The following is a 13,945-nucleotide window of genomic DNA, read 5'->3' as shown; positions in this document are numbered from 1 at the left end:
GGGGTGACTTTATGATGCTTGTATCCCCAATCATCTGTTTTGTTTATGCTGGATATTGAGTTCTGCGCCTTTAAAACTAGATCCGAGGGGGAGAAGAAGCGTGCGCAGTTTGTCTGCAGAAACTGCACTTGCTCCCCTGCATTCTCTCATGTTGCCTGCAGCACGGACAGCAGAAGAGAGCTCTCCTTTGCTGTTAGTTAGTTTTTTAGCTAACTAAGGCAGACAAGTGCCTCAGACTGTGGCTTTTCTTTTTCTTGGAACCGATCAGCCCTGCTCTGGACCGAAAACCCAGCAAAGCACCGTGAGCTCACACCTGTGACCCACCAGGGCCCAGGATGCGGCATTCTCCAGTGCAGGAGGGACTGATAAGAGACTGAGCGAGCCGAGCTACACCCCACGAGAAGGATTCTCTCTGAATTTGCCATCTCGTCAGAACGACGAGAGGTTCCATTGTTTAATATTATTCATTTTTTCATGTTTGTGAGTACTTAGCTTGTTAAATAAACAGCGTTTTCCACTTTTCTTGAAGGAGGTTTACCTCCCAAACTGGTTGGGGGAGGGGCCGCTTGAATTTGCTTTCTAGAGGAGACCTCTTCAGGAAGTTCCCTCCCAAATCTGTCCCAAACCAGGACTTGCAGTTACCAAACCTCTGTGCCTGCCTGTGGAACATATCAAGATGGCTCTGTATTTGGTCTGGCTGAGCCAGAGTTCATTTCCCCAAAGTAGTCCTCACAGTGCTATGCTTTGCATTGGTAGCTAGAAGTGTGTTGATAACACACCAGTGTTTTGGCTACTGCTGAGCAGCACTGGCACAGCATCAGTGCTGTCTCTCAAAATTCCCCCCATTAGGGGCTGGGAGTGGGCAAGATCCTGGGAGGGGACACAACTAGGCCAACTGACCCAAATTAACCAAAGGGATATTCCATAAGGGCTATACAAGCTAAGAAAAGGAGGAAGAGGGGTATTCCTTACTTATGATGTTTGCCTTCTGGAGCAACTGCTACACATGCTGAAGCCCTGCTAGACATCACTTGCTGATGGGAAGTAGAAAATAAAAAAATTTTCTTCCTCTTTGCTTGTGCACACACAAGCTTTTACTTTTGCCTTGGTAAACTGCCTTATCTCAGCCAACAAGTTGTTTTCCATCTTATTTTCTCTCCCCTGTCCAGCTGGGAAGCAGGAGTGATAGAGTGGCTTGATGGGCACCTCGCGTCCAGCCAAGGTCAACCCACCACAGACTCACCTCAAGTTTTGTGCACAGTTTTGGGCACCTCAATATAAGAAAGCTATAAAGCTATTGGAGAGTATCCAAAGGAGGGCAACAAAGATGATGAAGAATCTGGAGGGGAAGCTATACAAGGAGCAGTTGAGGTCACTTGACTTGTTCAGCCTAGAAGATACTAAGGGGAGACCTCATCACAGTCTACAACTTCCAGGGAAGTGGAGGGGCAGGCACAAATCTCCACTCCGGTGACCAGTAGCAGGACCCAAGGGAATGGCCTGAAGTTGTGTTAGAGGAGGTTTAGGTTGGACATTAAGACAAGGTTCTTCACCCAGGGTGGCTGGGCACTGGAACAGGCTTCCCAGGGAAGTGATCACAGCACCAAGCCTGACAATTCATTAAGTGTTTTGACAATACTCTCAGGCACATGGTGCAATTTTTCTGGTTGTCCCATGCAGGGCCAGGAGTTGGACTTTGATGACCCTTGTGGGTCACTTTCAACTCAGGATATTCTGTTTCTATGTTATACATAGGGATCAAGACTGCTCCCATTATAATTCCATCACACCCATTTCTGAGGAGCAACTGACCACTTACTTGGCATTAGCACATGTAAAAAAATACAAAGCGAAGATGATACATGAGTTACCTACTTGTCATTATCCAGCTGGAGCTGTAGAAGTGTTTTTATATGAGATACTTTCCAGACCAGCACTTCAAGTTCAAGTGCACCGGAGATGCTGCAGCCATACAGGCTTTGCCTAGGTACCAGGACAGAGAAGTCAGGAGATCTCAAGTGCTTTAACCAAGAGCCAAGGAATTGAGGTCGACCACTTGGCTGTGCCAGATCAAAGGAAGCAGGACTTTTTTTGATCCTATTAGTGCCAAGCTAAGAGATGGGAAATGTGGGCAGCTTTAAGAGTCTCTGATGATGTTGAGAAAGCTTTCCAAGAGAAGGCTACTCAAAAGCTCTCATAAATATTTCCCTCTTCTAAAAAAAAAAGCTGTGGTTCAAGAACCACATAGAAACTCTTTATTAAAGATTTCTTAGGCATCTATTAATTTATCAGTTTATATATATATATATATAAATCTAGTACAGAATGAAGTAGTCAGTCCAGGACACTATCAAATAAATCAGCAATTTCACAGGCAGAAGGATACTCCAATTCCCAAAACAGATGGCAACTTTGTAAACAAGTTCCATGGAGCAAAAAAGCCAGAGGGCAGCAACTTGTATAATTAGTTACTTGCACTGCTGTAGCACCAGGACTAAGGTAGCATCTGTTGAGCCAAATTAGGAAGGTACAATAGCAGAAAAGCAATAGTTATAAGAAAGGGAATACATCCAACAAATAACTACAGGAAAAAAGTTGTTTTGATTAGGAACACTGATCTAGTGAATGAAACAGATTTGTGTGAGCAATAGCATTGGGAAAGCTGACCTGCATGACAATATTAAAAAGAAACACTATTCATGCCATGCAGTAAATGGTCAATGTAGGAAAGACATTCTGTGCTGTTCTTGTGAGCCAGCAAAGGCTTCCTAATGATAAGGAAAGCCCCATATCTCTCCTGAGGAAGACACCAAGGTTGTCACCATGGAGACATGATGAAGGAGAGAAAGTTAAAAGATACAGACTTTAGCTGGCTCACAGAATGACATGGTGTAGCAGATAGGGCCTGGCGTTCGGAAGATCTCGTGATGTTACGGGAAGACAGGGCCCCTGCCCCCTTAGATAAGAAAATTAACATAGGAATGTAGCCCACCAAACTGGATTCCGGTAACTTTCCACTTGCCCAGGTAACTTTCCATCCCCTACTAACCATAGATGGTAAAGACAGACCCCCACCTGACGTAGAAGCCCCCTAGACTATAAAACCCCACGGGAAGAGAGAATAAAGGCCTTTGATCCTCCACCATATTGGTGTCCGCGTGTTTCTTAGGCCCGAGTGACCCTGGGGAATGGGTCACCGTGCTGTCTCCTGAAACCAGGCCGCCTGCCTTGTATCAGAAGGCAACATTCTGGTGCCGAAAACCCGGGAAGCCGATCAGCGCCCGGGGAACGGGAATTCGCCTGGACGGGAGACAGCGGCTGCAGCGGCAGGTCCGACTACAGCGGGGGAGACGTCCCCGGACCGGCAAGGAACATGGAATCCTATGCAAAGGTCGTATCAGATATGCATGCACAGTTTAGGATAGAATGTAAAATTAAGTGTGAGCTCAGGAATTCTAATCTTGCTATTGCAAGGCTCCTAGAGCTCGGGACGATTGAACGTCCGGTAAATATATTATATTGGGAAGTGCGGGAGAAGCACACTGCCGCCTTAGCACAGGATACTAAGTCCTCAGGCAGTAATAAAAGCCTCAAAGCGTGGGGGAAAGGAGAAGAGGCCCTACGCAAGGCATTAGAAGAACAGGAGACGTGGAAAGTCGCGCATATACGTTTATTTCTTGCAGTAAAGCGGGGGGCGGGGGCCGCGACGCACACAGTGTCTGAGAGCGATCAGATTGAATGCGGGAATATGCCGGGGCCGGGAGCGTTCCACCCCTTCCCGAGCCTGAGCCCAGACGCCCCAGAGCCCCCAGGGGACCCCCCGGAGCCCCCATGGGACCCCCCGACCCTCTCGCGGAGCCCGCCGGGTCCCAGCCCCCCCGCGGAACCTTCCGAAAAATCCACGGTTTCTCTATGCGTCCCTTCCCCGCCGGCCGCCAGCCCAGCGCGGGAGGCAGAGCGGCACGCGCAGTTCTTCTGCCGGGGACAGGCAGAGGAGGCGCGGAGTGCGGCCAGATTGTCGAACCCCGCCGGGACCGGCGGGGACTCGCCGCCGCCGTATGGGTTTGAAGATGGCGCCAAACCGCATGGCAAGGGCGGAAGGGAAGAGGCAGGGGGCGGAGATGCAGTCAGTCTGCTTGACAGCGCATGCACGGGCGAGGGGGGAGAAGGGGCGGCCCCCGCGGTGGAGCGTGGGACCAATCAGAGCGCTCTATTCAAATTAGGTCCTTATAGAGCAAGGACCTCCTCCAGCAGGAGGCGGGGGGAGAGCAGGGAGAAGGAACGGCACCACCCCCGAAGGGAGGAGCGGGGTCGGACCGAGCCCTGCTGGGATTCGGAAACCGAGAGAGCAGAATTAATACGGTTTCGAGCGAAACCGAATAAAGCTTTAAACAATATCGGGAAACGGTCGCAACACAAACTCACCGATTGGGGAAAAACAAAGACAGCTTGTAGGGACCGAGCGCCGGCAGCCCCCATGAACGCTTTCCCGGTGGGGGTTACCGGAGCGCAGGGAAACCAACGGGGGGCATATACCCCAGTTAACCTAAGGGAAGCCAAAGCGATTTCAGAAAGAGGAGTCAATTCAGCTGTAGTACCCACGTTTGTGAACGACCTTTCTAACAATAATGATCTGCTCACTTTTGATATTACGCGAATAAGCCGCATGCTTTTTGATGGGGCAGGGCGGATTCTATTTAAACAGGGGTGGCGGGACGACCGCGTTAGCCCAGGCTTCTGGGGAAAGGCAGCAACTCAGCGAGCTGTCCCCAGCCGGCACAGCTTTCCCTGGCAGCATCCTCGCTCCGGGCACGCCCGAGAGAGATCTGTAGGAGCTGCGGTAAGACACCCCGATGCAGCGGCCCAGCCACGGCGACCCCCAGGGGGGCGGGAGACCCTCGTGCCTTGTGCCCTCACAGGGAGCGGTCAATTTTGCATCCCCGCTTACGGTGCAATGGCAGAGTGGTCGGACCAAACAAAGTGATTAAAAGCGTGCCGAAAGGGAAAAACGCAACCTACCCTAAAACCCTACCCACTAGAGTTAGCAAAGTCCCAACCGGCCATGCGGAGGTCTTTCAGACAGACCGCGCAGCCAGATCGGACTCAGACCCAATCCTTCGTATGTTAGAAGCTACCTTTATATCCCTGAATGAATCCAACCCTAACCTAACCGAATCCTGCTGGCTTTGCTACGATGTCAAACCTCCCTTTTATGAAGGAATTGCTTTAAACACTCCCTTCAGTTACTCCACAGCCGATGCCCCTCACCAGTGCAGATGGGAAACCCCTCGCAAAGGAATCACCCTGAGCCAGGTCACAGGCCAGGGCAGATGCTTTGGCAATGAAACCCTAGCTAGGCGGAGAGGCAACATCTGCACCAAAGTTGTCAAGCCTAACAGGAAAAACAATAAGTGGGTAGTCCCATCCACACCTGGGATGTGGGTTTGCCAGCGATCTGGAGTGAGTCCCTGTGTGTCTCTTGCCAAATTTGATGACTCTAACGACTTTTGTGTCCAAGTTCTGATTGTTCCTAGGGTCCTGTACCACTCAGACGAAGAGGTGTACCACCTTTTTGAGGAACCCAGCCGGCTCCACAAAAGAGAAATAATAACAGGTGTAACTATCGCAATGCTGCTCGGGCTAAGAGCAGCAGGAACGGCAACGGGTGTCTCAGCCCTAGCGACACAGCACCAAGGACTGTCCCAGCTGCAAATGACCATCGACGAGGACCTGCAAAGGATCGAGAAATCCATCTCCTTCCTGGAGAAGTCAGTCTCCTCTCTCTCGGAAGTGGTCTTGCAGAACAGGCGAGGTCTGGACCTCCTGTTCATGCAGCAAGGGGGCCTGTGTGCCACCTTGAGAGAGGAGTGCTGCTTCTATGCAGACCACACAGGAGTCGTAAGAGACTCCATGGCAGAACTCAGAAACAGACTGGCTCAGAGGCAGAAGGACAGGGAAGCCCAACAGGGCTGGTTCGAGTCCTGGTTCAATCAATCACCATGGCTAACCACTCTGATTTCTACCCTAATAGGTCCATTGGCATTGCTGCTTCTAGCGGTTACCTTCGGACCTTGCCTGCTGAACAAGCTGGTCTCATTCGTTCAGGCCCGTCTGGAACGAGCCAACATCCTGTTCATCGGGCGGCGAATCCAACCAGGGAACACTGCCAGCCACAAGTTCTAACCTTGACTGGCGAAAGCTTACTCAGATTTACCAAACCCCGTTTTCCTTATCGAACTACAACCTTATACCTCATTTCAGTGTATGATTACCTCATTCATTTGTGAAAAAGGGGGGGGAGATGTAGCAGATAGGGCCTGGCGTTCGGAAGATCTCGTGATGTTACGGGAAGACAGGGCCCCTGCCCCCTTAGATAAGAAAATTAACATAGGAATGTAGCCCACCAAACTGGATTCCGGTAACTTTCCACTTGCCCAGGTAACTTTCCATCCCCTACTAACCATAGATGGTAAAGACAGACCCCCACCTGACGTAGAAGCCCCCTAGACTATAAAACCCCACGGGAAGAGAGAATAAAGGCCTTTGATCCTCCACCATATTGGTGTCTGCGTGTTTCTTAGGCCCGAGTGACCCTGGGGAATGGGTCACCGTGCTGTCTCCTGAAACCAGGCCGCCTGCCTTGTATCAGAAGGCAACATTCTGGTCCCTGATCACCTACTGAGAACTTTGTTTCTTTCTTGTAACCAATGGGCAGTGAATGTGTATGTTAAGTGAATGGAAATATCTTGAAAGAGAATAAAAGCAACATGTTGCTATAATAAATCTCTCTTGCACCCTTCTGATGGAGTCGTGGTACTTTGTGCTATATCACATTCTATAATGACATGTCAATAAAGGAAGGTTGCAAAAGACTATGCAAATCTTCACTTACACCCAAACCTTGATTCAAAAATGCTGCTAGACCTGTGTTTTTATAGATGAAATTTCACAATATACTGTCAAAGGTTAAATGATCTAGAAGGTAAAAAGTAGCAGATAACGTCTGTTCAAAAGAGAAATGGAGAACCTGATGCAGACCTGAGAACTACTGACTCGCACCAGTAAAGGAAACAGCACCAGTAAAGGAAACAGATCTCAGACAGTGACAAAATCTCATGCTTTTAAAAGAATACATTAAAGAGAAAATGAAGACATTAAGGAATACCTGAAATTGGAAACAAATGCTTGATTTAGAGCTCTTTGACCTTTTCTTTTGATTAAATAAAAGTGTACTAGGGCTCAGCAACATTTTTTGTTACAGGAAGTTTGCAACCTTATCCCTGCTAAATTTTTTGCCTGCAATGAGAAACTGGCTGTATGGGATGGAAGCATTGCATGAAAACAAAATTTAAGATGTTTGAGATAGCCAACACCTTGTTTAGAACAAAATTTCTTTTCCAGAAATTCAGACCACAGTGTACTAGAAGAGAGGGTAACAGGCTGAGACAGGGAAACACTCAACATCTGCCGACTTTACTAACAGCTTAAAAGAATTCATCCATTTTCTCATGCCAGACAAGTTAATCCAGTGCAGTTCAGAAGCACATTAATCAGTATTTCTTTTTTATGTGTATGTTATAAACATAAAAAAGAAAACCATACTCTTTTATAACACAGCAATTTTACAAGAAAATCAAAAGGACCAGACAATTAAAAATTGGTATTTTACCTTCCAAGATTTTTAATTTCAGCTTCATTAAAAAAATAATCTTATTATGCATTCACACATTAAAATCTACAGAATTTCTGGCAGACTACACAAAGTCTCCTGAGTGTGCACTGTGTTTGGTGTCCTTCCCACCCAAGAAGCCAGACAAGAACAGCATTTATGAGCAAGGATTTACAATCCCAGCTGGAAAACTTGCACCTTTCCAACACACTCCACAACTTGAGTTGGATCTTTGCATAGCAGAAATGACAAATAACATAACTGAAATCACATGTTACATGGTATCAGAGCAATAGACCATTGAAAATTCAGCAGTAATTTCAGATTATGCCAGGCCACAGTATGCTCACATGTTTCAGATCCTGAAGTTCCAGGCTCTAAAAATGACAAGACTTCAACTATCTAGAAAAATAGCTTTCCAACAAGTACCTCAAGTTTTATTTCAGTCTTTAGAACGAGGCATTTAATATAACATTTAATAACCGGCTTGTTATAGAAAATGCAAAAAAATAATATGAAGTGTAATTGCCTTTTTCACTTAAATTAGTTGAACCTGTGGTCTTTGTTGTCTGTGGCAATCAGTTGGCACCGAGATACATGACAACTTCTGTCATACAAATTAAACTTAGCCATGAAAGTAGAAATCTTAAGAATCCAGTTTAAAAAAACCCCCAAAACCAACAAACATGCAATTCAGGTTAGTTAGCTATGCTTATGCTGACTACTCCTTACAGGTAATTAATAACCAGTCAAGGCTATATAAGTACTGTCAATAATTCAGTAATGCTATTATCACAACACATTGAGAGATAAAACCAGATATTCAGTATTTTTGAAAGGACTATAATTAATCCCTTAATAGCTAAATACAGTACATAGATATCCTAACATAAGGTCTAGGATTATATTACTATTATTATATTTTATTATAATATATATAACTCTAGGGTTGCTTTAGCACTTTTCCACTACCTGAGTGATACCTATTGCTTTTATTTGGCTGTTCAGCTATGTTAGATAGTTATCAGCTACCAACTTATCAGAATTATGATTTTGTTTCAATTTCCAGGATTATTTTAAGCAAAGTAATATTTTGCTCAATGCTATGAACAAAAATTCGGTTAATATTTTTTTGTGAGAAAAAGTTACAAAAAGGCAGCCAGATCTCTGTCTCTGCCAGGGTTCTTAGTGCTTTGTTATTGTAATACCGGGTCATTGAGGCTTATCTCCTCTTTTGTATTAGTAAAAGCCCTGGCTGGGTGGGGTAATGGCCCTTCCCCGAGGCTAAAGTTCCTACCATAGTGAAGACACCTGAGAGGGTGGGGGGGGTTATGCAAAGTGAGTCCAAGACCAGCATGCTTTTGGGACCCCGACTCCAAAATGCAGAGAAAACCCCAAAAACAACGAGCCAAATAAGAATTGAGAGACTGAAGTGATGTCCGGACGTGAGGAGCCGAGTGCTGAGCCTGCAGAGATGCGGAGTCCCTCTCGCCCTGACCATGGGAGTCGTCCCCGGCACTGAGACTGAGGGGGGACCCCACTGAGAAAGCAAGATCTGACGGGGACATCACACCCTAAAGGCTCCCACGAGGACTGGATCCCCCGGCTCTGCCCCTAGCGGACAGAGCTGCGCATATCCTCCTCCTCTGAGTCGCCCTGGGAGACGCGACGGGGACTGCAGCCCTGCCGAGCCGCCCAATCCTGAGCTGATCACTTTTAATAAAGGCATTAAAAAGGAGAAGAAGTCTCCTGGCCCTGTTTATTTCACTCAAGAGCCCATATTCAAAAACAAAGAACAAAAAATAGTCCCGGATCATTAAATCTGCATAGAAGTGCTGCTTTAGAGTTAAGCAGCTCCCAACTCTAGTGATGTTTTAGGGAGAAAATTCACTATTGTCCGTTTTATCGAGGATATAAACACTTGGAAAAATCACATTACTTGGATAGTCAAAACACTGGAATGTATTAAATATATTCCAGCAATCACTATCTGGAGACAGTCAATATACTCAGGGATGCAGCATGTCTACAGGACAGACTTGGTCCCTTCCAGCATCTTTCAGGTTTTCTGTTTGTCTTTAGACACTACCCCTCTTTTTGCATTATTCAAAAGAGATTTTAGTGTTTAAATGTGTCTTACTTCAAGTGCAAAGTGCAGGAGGCACTGAAGACTTAGCATCACCAACTATACATAAGGGAAACAGTTTTCAGGTGATCCACAGAAGGCTTTCACAAGTCCTTCACATGATTTAGAGATTAAAACAAAACCTTCTAAATGAGACCTCCAAAAGCTTTTTAAGTCTGGATACCTGCTTATTTAATTCCAGCTTTTCTCATGCAAACCAAGTCACCTCCTCAGCAACAGAGCTTTCTTGATACCACTTTTCAAGAGCACTTTCTCTAACTTGATTTTCGTTTTTAAACCAATGCAACTTTGTGCATGCAAGATTTTTAGCTGCTGACAGCAAAGGAAGTAGCTTTTCTGCTCAGCATGATGACTGGCCAAGTTAGCAAAGGGTGGATTCAACAGCTAGTTCAAATTCACACAGGAAGCCTATACACTGCCAGGAATGGAATCTAGTTTTCTTGGCTCCCAGTCGCATGCCTTTAAAAGAATAAAAGGATACAAAAATCTTTTCCTTTGTTGTTCACCTTTGAGATTTTGCTACCTCAAAGACTACAAAGAAATATATTGCACTACCTCAAAAAGTGTCTGTCAACTTCATTTCTCGAGGGGCAAGGGGAATAAGAAAAGGCTGAGAACATTTCAGATTAATAAAAATAACATTTAAAAAAAATAAAACAAAGGCACAAAAATCTGCCAGGTTTTAGAAATAATACACAACTTTGAAGGAGCACTTAACTTATTCATTAAAGTCTTAATCCTTTTCCAGTGATGTAAATGCTTCGAGCAGCAACACATTGAACTACTGTCACAGTAACCCAGCAACCTCTAACATAGTTTCAACTATCAACCACAAAATACATTTCAAGCACTCCATGCCTTCTACAGCTGTGGCATCCCACATCTGTGCACAGCTGCCAGCAAAAATGCCCACACGAGACCCTGGGCTGCAGCAAGACATGCCCAGCAGGTCAAGGGAGGTGATTCTACCCCCCTAACACTGACCTTCTGAGACCCCACCTGGAGTAGTACATCCAGGGGTCTGAAGTCCTCAGCACAAGAAAGATGTGGACCTGTTAGAGTGGGTCCAGAGGTGGCCACAAAAATGATCAGAGGATTGGTGCATCTCTCTTCTATGAAGAAAGGCATGGGATTGTCCAGCATGGAGGGGAGAAGGCTTCGGAGAGACCTCATTGCAGCATTCCAGTATCTTAAGGGGCTTATTAAAAGGAGAGAGAGGGGCTCTTGATACAAGCAGATAGTGACAGGAAAAGGGGCAATGGTTTTAAACTGAAAGAGGGCAGGTTTAGAGATGTTAGGAAAAAATTCTTTACTCAAACTGTGGTGAAGCACTGGAACAAATTGTCCAGAGAACTTGTGGGTGCCCCATTCCTGCAAGTGTTCAGGGCATGGTTGGATGGGGCCCTGAGCAACCTGATCTGGTGAAAGGCATATCTGCCCATGGCAGGGGGGTTGGAACTAGATGATCTTGAAGGTCCCTTCCAACCCAAACCATTCTATGATTCTAATCTGGAATCCAGAAACCTAGAGCAGGGCTGTGGGAACTCCACTGCCTTAAGTGCTGTATTTATTTCTGAAACTCACACACAATGGAAAAAATGTTAAATGCGTGCACCATAAGGTCTTTGCTTGTTTACAGCTTGCTTAGAACTCAGAAGCTCCTTTGGTCTGATAAAGTGTCTAGAGATTCTCTTCCACTGTGCAAAAAAATTAAATTTGGATAAAGAATACTGTGGAATTCTGGTTATCATTACTTTTTCAGTTAGGACTTACAAAAAACACACTCTCAGACACAGTAATGAGGCCTCAAGCAAAGCCTAGATCAAACTCTGCATTCCTGGTATTTCAGAGCTGATGTTTTTAGACTGCAGACTTTCAAGTTCTTTTTATACCTCAGACAGCAACAGAAAGAATATAAACCTAATCTTTGTGGAAATCTGTCAGAAGTAGCATTGCAATCTCATCACCCCTACATAAAAAAAGTACTGCAGTACAGAGGAGTCTGGCATAAAACTTATCTGAATTCATTCAAGATAATCCTGGGAAGATCATGGAACAGATCCTCCTAGAAGCTATGCTAAGGCACATGGAAGACAAGGAGGTGATTCAGGACAGCCAGCATGGCTTTACCAAGGGCAAGTCCTGCCTGACCAACCCAGTGGCCTTCTATGATGGAGTGACTACATCAGTGCACAAGGGAAGGGCTACAGGTATCATCTATCTGGACTTCTGTAAGGCCTGTGACAGAGTCCCACACAACATCCTTCTCTCTAAATTGGAAAGAGATGGATTCAATGAGTGGACTGTTAAATAGATAAGAAATTGGTTGGACAGTTGCATCCAGAAGGTAGCAGTCAACAGCTCAGAGTCCTGATGGACATCAGTAAAAAGTGGTGTCCCTCAGGGGTCTGTACAGGGACCAGTGTTATTTAATATCTTCATTAATGACATAGACAAAGGGATTGAGTGCACCCTCATCAAATTTGCAAATGACACCAAGCTGAGAGGTGCTGTTAACACACCTGAGGGATGGGATGCCATCCAGAGGGACCCAGACAAGCTTGAGAAGTGGGCCCATGAGAATCTCATGAGGTTCAACAGGACTGAGTGCAAGGTTCTGCACCTGAGTCAGGGCAATCCAGGCTGGGAGATGAAGAGATCAAGAGCAGCCCTGCCAAGAAGGACTTGGTGGTGCTGGAGGATGAGAGGCTGGACATGAACCAGCAATGTGCACTTACAGTCCAGAAAGCTAATTGTATCCTGGGCTGCATCAAAAGCAGCCTGGGCAGCAAGGCAAGAGAGGTGATTCTGTCCCTCTGCTCTCATGAAACCCCACCTGCAGTGTTACATACAGCTCTGGGGTCCCCAGCACAGGAAAGACATTGACCTGTTGGAATCCAGAGTAGGCCACCAAGATTACAGGGATGAAGCACTTCTCCTATGAGGAAAGGCTAAGAGAACTGGGATTGTTGAGCCTGGAAAAGAGAAGGCTTTGGGGTGACCTAATTGTGGCCTTCTAGTACCTGAAGGGAGCCTACAAGAAAGATGGAGACTATTTACAAGAGCATGTAGTGATAGAACAAGGGGGAATGGATCCAAACCGAGAATAGGTTTAGATTAGATATTTGGAAGAAATTCTTTCCTGTGAGGGTGGTGAGGTACTGGAACAGGTTGTCCAGAGCAGCTGTGGATGCCCCATCCCTGGAAGTGTTCAAGGCCAGGTTGGATGGGGCTTTGCACAACCTGGTCTAGTGAAAAGTATAATAATGTAACCAGCTGGTTAGGATGTCTGCTAGGAAGAGAATATGCATCTTTATTTTTACAGAGAGCAGAATGATATGTGAAGGATGCAGCTCTGACCAGCCTTGCTCAAGGCAGACTAAGCTGCACTACAACTGACAACACTTTGTGGGCTAGGGCACAGACACATGCAAAGCAATTGGATGAGAAAGCAAGAGCCTCGAACCCATGCAATGAGCCAGCACAGTTCTGTACCATAAAAGGGGATGCAAGGACTAGTATGTCTTAAGACATTTGACAAATATTTAGTGGAACTAATACAACTTACATGAGGCAGTCTTTAAGCATAAGTCTCCCATTAATGAGAATTTTGAAGGGCCTCCTTGCACAAAGTTTTCATGCAAGTATATTTGGTAACAATTTTTTTAGTGCTCCCTCTACTCCTGCTCCTTCCTCTTCTGTAGCCCTAATTCTTGGTATTATAAAACCCCTCCCCATCAAGGCTAAATATTTTATCACAAGCCAAACAGCATGACACCAGATGAAAAATAAATGCAGAAGCAGCAAATGAACCCTCAGGAACAATGATCCTATTTTTATGCAAACCCCATTATCTTGTCTTTAAGTGACTCAAAGTATGGGAAAATATACTACAGAGTATAGTAAACCCCTCAGGTTTAGCCAGGGCCCCTTGGAGAATAGAATGCTGACACAGTGGCAAAGAAGTTTCCTGTCTCCAGGGACATCCGCCTTGTACCTTATCCCTATAGCCATGTAAGGCAGTATGTTGTTAACCCTACTATTGGTCACTTATGGTCACTCTAACACCTTTGCCATTGGTCAGGATTGGATCCAGGCCAAGGGTATAAAAGTAGCATACTGTACCCCTA

The sequence above is a fragment of the Zonotrichia leucophrys genome, unplaced genomic scaffold (genome assembly GCF_028769735.1).
Source record: "Zonotrichia leucophrys gambelii isolate GWCS_2022_RI unplaced genomic scaffold, RI_Zleu_2.0 Scaffold_74_221359, whole genome shotgun sequence".
Classification (NCBI taxonomy): domain Eukaryota; kingdom Metazoa; phylum Chordata; class Aves; order Passeriformes; family Passerellidae; genus Zonotrichia; species Zonotrichia leucophrys.
This window is presented reverse-complemented; position numbering follows the sequence as displayed.